This window comes from Nycticebus coucang, chromosome 22, assembly GCF_027406575.1.
Source record: "Nycticebus coucang isolate mNycCou1 chromosome 22, mNycCou1.pri, whole genome shotgun sequence".
NCBI classification, from domain to species: Eukaryota; Metazoa; Chordata; class Mammalia; order Primates; family Lorisidae; genus Nycticebus; species Nycticebus coucang.
In genome coordinates this window covers 8,371,312-8,380,110 of record NC_069801.1, presented here as the reverse complement: position 1 = coordinate 8,380,110, position 8,799 = coordinate 8,371,312, and the positions used below count along the sequence as shown (strand labels likewise).

Here is an 8,799-nt window from a genome sequence, read left to right as displayed (position 1 = left end):
ATGCATGGGGCAGCCCCACCCTAGTACCCTAACAACACTGTGCTCCAGGTAGCTGCCACCAACCAGATGAGAAAATCCTGCCTGATCTGATTTAAACTGAAAAGGAAACCATCAGTCCTGGCAATGGAACGAGGGGCACATTGGCTTCCAGTGCCTGGTCCTCCCTCCACCAGCTGGTAGCTCCTTCTGTGTTGATGTCAATAGGCTCTCCCTCTGGTGACATGGTGGCTGTCCAGGTTCAGTAGGTGTCCCTGAAATCCATGGTCCACTGTGGCTCAGGGAATGGAAAGCTGCCACTGGCCAGCCCAGGTCAGGAGCCTGCCCCTGGCTCCAGCATGAGGGTAGAGGGTACAGGAGCGGGTGGCTAGGGACCTGCACCCTTCCCACTCTGGGGAGATCTTGCTCCACCCAGCTCCTTCCCACTCTTTCCTTCCCTCTCTCAAGGGCCCCAGCTCCCATTTCTTCAGGCATATTATCTCCTCAAAAGGAGGAAGCTTTTCCCTCTAAGTATGAAGGCTTCCATTTTCTTTCCTATAAACCCAACTTCCACCCAGGCAAGGGAAAATCAAGCCAGACACACACACACACACACACACACACACACACGACTCAGTATCCCAGTAAATTATCCTGCGGCCTTGATGGTGAAGCAGTGAGTGAATTGTCTCCACTTCCACCAGGACTGGGGGCCCTGCCCTCTTGCAGCCCTCCCTGTGGGCCCTCAGGGTCCCCACACAAGAAAGCCCAGCACTGTGCCTCACATTTCTGATTCTCTAGAACTTCTTTTCTGCTCATGCCAGCTGCCCCTAGATTTGTGACCGCCTTTTCTTGTGTTTGCACATCAGACTGCTAAAGAGGAAAATGGTTGAGCAGATTATCACGAAGCTTCCCGTAAGCCAGGCCCTGTGCTGTATCCTGAATGTGGATTTTCCTACTGGATTTTTCCAAGACACCTGTGTGTAAATTCCATGAGGCCCGGGTTCCTGCTGCCTGCATATGGGAGGGCCTCCATTAATAATTTTTGAATGAGCGAATGACCCTGTGCGTTAGGTACTGTTATTATGCTATTGGATAGGCTCAGAGAGGTTTAGTAACTTGCCCAGGGTCACACAGCTCAGAGGTGGCAGAAGTGAGATTCAAACACAGGCAGCCTCTGCTCTTAAGCGCTAATCTGGCTTTGCCTCCTGCTCTGCTAGGAAGAGGTCACAGTGACAGAAGCCAAGGGCAAGGCCCAGGATGAGAGATGGGACTATGTCCTGGCACCCCTGCTGAGGGTCTTGCTGAGGGTAGTGGACTGCGGCTGCCAGGCTCCTGGGCTGCGTCTGCCTCAGTTCAAGCCTCACCACATGGCTTGGCTGCCTGCTACATCACACTGGCTTCCTGTGTTCTCTCCTCCAGACACAGTGTGTGTTGGGTCACTGCTGCCTGTGACTGAGCCTAAAGCACCCAGTGTACTTACCAGTTGGCCGTATTCCACCACAGAATGAGCCAGCGTGTTCTGCGTCTTCTTTTATTAGGCAGGACCCGCAGCTCCTGCTCCTAGGGATGTTCAGGAGAAAGTACCCCACGCTCCTCTAAGGAGGAGGAAAGCAGCTGCACGGAGGAAATGGCTCAGCCAGGACCCTCCGTTAGAGGAACGTCTGTCCTGCATGCTTTTACCACTTCCCAGACTCTTCATACCATGTCCCCTGGCCTGGAACCTCCTCCCCTCTCCTTGCTCCTCCCCCATCATCTAGCTGATTCCCACTCATGCCACTCTCCCCGTTTCCCCAGAGCACACCCACGTCCCTGTCCTTTCACTGTCACTTGGTTATTGCTTCCCCAATGTCTGATTTTCTTCTAGACCATGAACTCCATGAAGACAGTGACTCAGCTTTTGTGTCATGGCTCTTTCCTCAGAACCCAGCTCCTGAACCTTTGTGCAACCCCCCCAAAGGAGCCCCTCCTTCAAAATATTCTACCATCATCCGATGGGTATCATCATAGTTGTTCTAATTCATATGCAAATCTAAGAACTCAAAGTGTGAGCTGTGGCCCCTAGATTTGTGCAGTGCACAGCCTATGGAGCTGTACATGACAACCTCAGTGTACCATATGTTTACTGGCTATACTTATAAACAAAATGTAATTCAAATGCTCAAATATGTAAACTAGGTAATTTAAATAACAAACTGGGTCCCCATTTGGGGCTGAAGAGAGTCTAACCTTTGATGCGCAGGGAAGAAAACTGGGTTGGTGATAAGTAGGCAACGTAAAGGAGCTATTTAGCACCTATAGTCCCAGCTACTTGGGAGGCTGAGGCAAGAGAATTGCTTAAACCCAAGAGTTTGAGGTTGCTGTGAGCTGTGACGTCATGGCACTCTACCCAGGGCAACATAGTGAGACTTTGTCTCAAAGAAAAAAAAAAAAAAGAAGAAGAAGAAGCTATTTAGAAAGGCAAGATCTAAAAAGTGGGTCAGGGCTCGATCCTGTGCAAATTAGCGACTGTTTATTTAGTGACTTTTCTCTAGTGTGTGTGGCTGCACCGGGGGAGACTTAGTTCATTTTGGAATTGAATTTAAATAGAATAGCAAAATTCCTTTTTAAAAATAGCTTTCTTAAAGTAAATATTTTCCACTGGGCTTAACATAATTGGCATGCTAGCAAGGTGTGGCGAATGGGCAGAGCGTGGATCCTCTTATCTTGATTTCCCAACAACCTGGAGTCTCTAAGGCTGGCTTAGTCTCTCTCGCCCCATGACAAGGTTTTGGGGAAATGATTCACAGGGGCTTCTGGTTCCTCTGAGTCTGCAGTGATAGGAGCAGTGACGGTGGAATTGTGTGTGTGTGTGTTGGGGGTGTGATGGAGACAGGTGGCGGAGGCAAGAGAGTGACACCTATTGATCCTGGCTATGTTCCGGGGCTCAATGGACCTGCACGCAGGTGATCTCACTTCATCTGCACAGCAGACTCCAGAGCCTCGCTGCTGCCCGGATAGATGAGGAAAACCCAGGTTCAGGGTCAGGGGTCAGCTGACTTTTTTTGTAAAGAGCCAGAAATTTTTAAATAGTTTAGGCCTTGTGGGTTCTACAGTCTCTGCTGCATCTACTTGACTCTGTCCTTGTCGTGTGTGGAAGGACGCCATAGACAGTGTGTAAACAAACAGACCCAGGGGTATTCCAATAAAACTTTATTTACCAAAGCAGGTGGCAGGCTGGATTTGGTGCACAAGCACTCCAGGGTGATTAAACTTGCCATGTTAAGGTTTAATGGTGAGTAACAACAGGGGGTGGGCATTGGGGGTTGAATCTTGTCACCCTTATTTACCAGCTGACTCTGGGTAGACTGTGTAACCATTTGTGCCTCAGTTTCTTCATCAGTGGAATGGGGATTCTACCAAAGCCTACTGCTGAGGATTGCATGAGGATGGAATGAGCAAGGTGAGCAAAGTGCCTGTGCAGGTGTTTTTAGAAGCTGAGCTCAGGGCAGTCTGCCTGTGAGGTCAGAGCGAGGCCAGAGCTCTTTGTCTCGCAGAGGGGTGGGATAGTGCTCTCTCCTCCCTCTCCCCTCCGGACTCCCATCCACCTGATCGTATTCTCTTGCGCTTCAGTGAACCTGTCAGCTCAGTGCCAGTCACTCCGGGTGAGAATAGGGCATGGGGAGAGGGTCAAGACTGACAAGGTCTGGGGTCTTGCCTCCCCCAAGCCGGAGTTCTTTTTCTCCCATGCTCTTCCCCCTCTAGCGGCCCTCTCAAGAGGGCGGGGCCTTAGGCTTTTTGATAAGTGGGATGACCCAGTTGCCACTGTGTCACTGTGCCACTGGCAGGTGGCTGTGCTCACAGCCACCACAAGACAAGGATTTATGGGGTGAAGCGACAGGCAGCCGCGGCTCAGATTAACTTCACATGGCGCCATTTAGCACAGGGCGGAGAAAAAAAACATAACGAATGAGACGCCGTCCTGGAGAGCAGCAACCACAGCCCATATATTTCTGCCTAAAAGAGTTTTTATACAACACAGCACTCACTCAGCAGGGCTGCTGTGTGTTTACAGAAAGGGTTTTTAAAGCCATGAACGCCTACTCCTAGTCCATAAAGTCACAATTAGCTGAACCCTAATTTACGAGTGTAATTTGCTGGCTCTTGCTGCTAGAGCCGGGGCTGCCCTGGCTTGCTGGCAGCTGGGAGCATCTGGAGCTGCTGACAGAGGAAGGTTGGGCTCATATCTGCTGCTCCAGGCTTCTTCAGAGCTGATGGGGTATAGATCATATCTCCCAATCTGGGGAGGTTCTCTGGCCACAAAACTTGACTTTAGTTCTCAAATCCCTAATTCAACCTTGGGGTAGTTTCTGATAATCTCTTTGATTTGTAAATGAGGAAACTGAGGCTTGGAGCTGTTAAGTCATTGGTGTAGGGTTACCCCATCCCTAAGTGTTGGAGCTAGAGCCTGAATTCAGAGCTGGGGACCAGGGGTGTAAAGCCTTAGCAGTGTCCCTGGCACTGTTAGGGACTCTGAAGGATGGTAGACCTGGGCCCCAGGCTTCACTGCTCACTGCTGTGCAACCTTAGGAAAGTTACTTACCCTCTCTGTGCCTCATTTTCCCTCTCTGTAAGATGGGGATGATGAAAGAGCCTATCTCATTAGAGTCATGGGTGTAAAAGGCTTAGCCACAATCTATTTCCTAGGGCTGCCAAGACAAATTGCCATAACTGGATGGCTCAGAATAGTAGAAATTTATTCTTTTACAATTCTGAAGTTCATCGCTTCTCGGCCTTTTGGCTAAGATTCTGTGTACAATTCTGGAATCCAACAGTCCAAATCAAGATGCTGGCAGGCAAGGTTCCTTCTGGAGACTCTGAGGGAGGATCTGTCCCAGGCCTCTCTCCAGCACTCCTTGGCGTCCCCGGGCTCATGACGCATCACTCCTGTCTCTGTCTCTGTCTTTATATCACTGTCACCTCTGTCTGTCTCTTCTGTCTCTTATAAGAACAGATGTCACAGGACCTAGGGCCACCCAGTTATCCAGGAAGGCCTCATCTTGAGATCCTTACTTAATTCTGTCTACAAAGACCCGTTTTTCCAAATAAATTTGCATTCGTGGGTCCTGAGTGGACATATCTTTTGGGGAGCCCCCCTTCAACCCACTACACCCCGGGAAAGGGGCCCAGTGATGTGGTTCTTATTATCAGCATCGAGGGCTGGAAACCTCGACAGCAGCTTCCTAGACCCCATCCCATGACTTCTCTTTCTGAAAACTCAAATCTGAGTTCTGTCTCTTTCGTTTTTCCATCTCTGGGTCTCAGGAGCTGCAGGACAGGTGCCCACTGCCCTCCCGCTTCCCCCAACAGGCTCCCCTGCATTAGTGAGTGTGGGGTACCAGAGGCGGGTCCTTGGCTGGGAGGGGTTGTCCAGCTCTCAGGAAGATCCCCTTGTTCTCAAAATGCAGTTGGAGGCATGGGAGACAGTCATGTGGGCTTTCACCTTGGCTCCTAGAAAGATCTAGGGTGGATAACAGCTCAGGCCCCCAACTTGGAGTTGCAGGGAACGTGGGCTTGGGCCTCAAAGAGGCAAGGCCTCAGGCAGGAAAAGCTGGACTCTCTTGTGCTCCATGTCCCCACCCCAGGCCTGTCTTCACCCTGTGGGTGGCAGGATGACACAAGCTCAGATGAATAAAAGTTGTTCCTGCTATTACAAAAGCAGGCATGCTCAGTATGGAAACCTGAGGAAAAGCAGAAAAGAAGAAGGGAGAAGGAGGTCACTCTTGTCCCCACCACCCACGGGCAGCCATCATCGATATTTGGGAGGGGGGGGAGTGTCTTTCTTATCCCTTTTTCTTCCTATGCACAATTTTCATCCCACCAGGTTGATACTGCTGGTAGAATCTCACATCTTGCTCCCCGCCTCCCCCCACCACTTACTTCTAAAGCATATAAGTCTTTCCCCACGTAATGGCAAAGGCTTGGTAAGTATCATCTTCACTGACCAGATTCTATCCCAAAGAGTGACTGTGGGGACATCTTGGCTGTCTCTGGGACACAAGCAGCCATGAGAGCCGGCAGCAGCAGCCCGGGCCAGGAGCCCAAGTGGGGGTCTTCTTGGGCCTGCTGGGCAGGGCTGCAGGGGCAGCGCGTCTTGGTTCAGCAGTGTTCACCGGCCACCCGCAAGGCGGAGAGTCCAGCCAGAGCCCCTGTTGCTGCTGTTTGCTGTTGTCAGACCTCACATGTGCGAGCAGCTTCATCTTCATTTCTGACGGGTCTGCGAGGGCCCCAGCCCTGACGCTTCCTCTTGGTGTCTCTCTGGCTCAGAGCTTCTCCGTCAGATGGTTAATGAACTGTAAACAGACACTCCAGTGCTCCGGGGAGCCCTCCAAAGAGCTCACAGAATGGCAGAGAAGCCTTCAAGAGGCTAGATAAGATCTGGGCCACTGGCCTTGCTGGTGGGGACAGAGAGTGCATGTCCCCTGCATGTGCCTCCCTGCCAGGACACCACAGCACAGGTGTGGATGGACAGTGAGGACTCTCCCTGGAGAGTGGGGGTCTTCTTGGGCCTGCTGGGCAGGGCTGCAGGGGCAGCGCGTCTTGGTTTCCTTGGGCCCTCCAACTCCTTCACTCATTGCTTTGAACTCCTCAGAGAGTCCCTGTCCCCACCTTTTTCCCCTCCCCATCCCCAGCCTCCCAGCTGTCTCCAAACCTGCTTCACGAGTAGACTCACCAGGAGAGCTTTTGGGAAATGCAGATTACCAGGCTCCTCATCCTAAAGATTGGGACCCAGTGGGTTGGGTGGGACCCCCTCTCACTGGATTAGATTGGCACCCCCAAAGCTCTGTTCAGAAGCCCCCTGCTCTGGGCAGCACCTCAGAATCGCCCTCTCCTTGCTTGGAGCTTGGTGCTGCTTGTTCTCCTAAGGTGTCCCAACGTCACTCCCCTCTGGTAGGTTGCACCTCACACTCTGTCTCTCCCCTGTGGAGCCGGACAGGCAGTGGGTACGCGACCGCGTTGTTGGAGCACTTTCCCACTGCCCAAGCCTCACATGACCTGCTCCCCTTCTACCCTCACAACGCTTTATAACGTGGGCCTTTTATTTTCATCCCCATTTTACAGATGAGAACTCTGAGGCCCAGCAAAGTGACAAGGCCTATAAGAGGAGGCACCGGAGGCTTCATGTGAGTGAATGACTGAAAAAGAGCTGCAGGCTGAAGGCCAGGACACATTATTTTTCTTCTTTTTGTTTAACAACTTTGCTGAGATCCTCATGCCGTGCAACTCATCTATTTAATATGTGCAATGCAGTGATTTTTTAATTTTTTTTTTGCAGCAGAGTCTCACTTTGTTGCCCTTGGTAGAGTGCTATGCTGTCATAGCTCACAGCAACCTCAAACTCCCGGGCTCAAGCGATCCCCTTACCTCGGCCTCCTGAGTAGCTGGGACCACAGGTGCCTGCCACAATACTCGGCCATTTTTTTGTTTGTTTAGAAACAGGATCTCACTCTTGCTCAGGCTGGTCTCAAACTCCTAAGCTCGAGCAATCCACCCCTGTTGGCCTCCCAGAGTGCCAGGATCACAAGCGTGAGCCGCTGCCCCCAGCCTTATGCAGCGATTTTTAGTTTATTCACAGGCTGGTGCACCCATCACTGCTGTCCAATGCCGGAATATTCTCGTCCCCTCCAACAGAAACCCCATACCCGTCAGTCACTTCCCATTTTCCCCAAGCCCTTGGCGGCCACTAATGTACCTTCTTGCTCTGTGGACTTGACTCTGCTGGGTGCATCATGTGAATAGAATCATACAATACATGGCCTTTGCAACCAGCTTCTTTCATAATGTTTTCAGTGTTCACCCACCTTGCAGCGGGTGTCAGTACCTTATTTCCTTTTACATTGCTGAATAATGCTCCCTTGTGTGGACAGACCATGTCTCACCTGTACAGTCCCGGGCTGGCAGACATGTGGGTTGTCTGTACCACTTGGCTGACATGAATAATGCTGCCAGAGGCTTTTATGTCTCGGGTCGACATACCTAAGAGGGGAACTGCTGCGCCATATGCTAACTGTGTGTTTATCATTTGAGGAACTGTTTTCCCGAGTGATTGTCCCATTTTTCATGTCTACCAGCAGCGTGAGCTTCTCCACATTCTCCTAACGTCTGTTGTTATCATCTCTTTGATTCTAGCCATCCCGGTGGGTGTGGATTGGTATTTCCTTGTGGTTTTGATTTGCATTTCCCGGTGACTAATGATATTGAGCATTTTTTCATGTGCTTATTGGCCATTTGTTTATCATCTTCGCAGAAATGTCTATTCAGATTCTTTACCCATTTTAAAATTGGGTTATCTTTTTATTACCGAGTTGTTATAGTTCTTGGTAAATTCTGGATACAAGGTCCTTATCAGATACATGATTCACAAATGTTCTCTCCCATTCTCTAGGTTGTTTTTTAATTTCTTTCTTTCTTTCTTTTTTAATATGGAGTGCTTCATGAATTTGCGTGTCATCCTTGCGCAGGGGCCATGCTAATCTTCTCTATATCATTCCAATTTTTAGTGTATGTGCTGCCGAAGCAAGCACTTACTTTCTTGATAGTGTCTTTAGAAGTTCAAAAGTTTCTAATGTGGCAAAGCCCAATTTATCTACCTTTTTATTTTGTGACAGGTACTTTTGGTGTATCTAAGAAGGCTTTGTCTGACCCCAAAGTCATGAAGACTTACTCCTATTTTCTTCTAAGAGATTTGTACTTTCAGCTCTTACATATAGGCCTACCAGTTACTTGCAGTTGATTTTTGTGTGTGGTGTGAGGAAGGGGTCCCACTCCTTTCTTTGAGAATAT

The 8,799-nt window shown here is 50.1% G+C and overlaps 1 non-coding gene across 1 annotated transcript; it reads right to left on the bottom strand.

Moving 5' to 3' along the window:
* Window positions 1–8,432: 8,432 nt before the first annotated feature.
* Window positions 8,433–8,540, bottom strand: LOC128575636 (U6 spliceosomal RNA). The gene has a single exon (XR_008377062.1). It is a non-coding gene; the product is annotated as a U6 spliceosomal RNA (small nuclear RNA).
* Window positions 8,541–8,799: the final 259 nt, after the last annotated feature.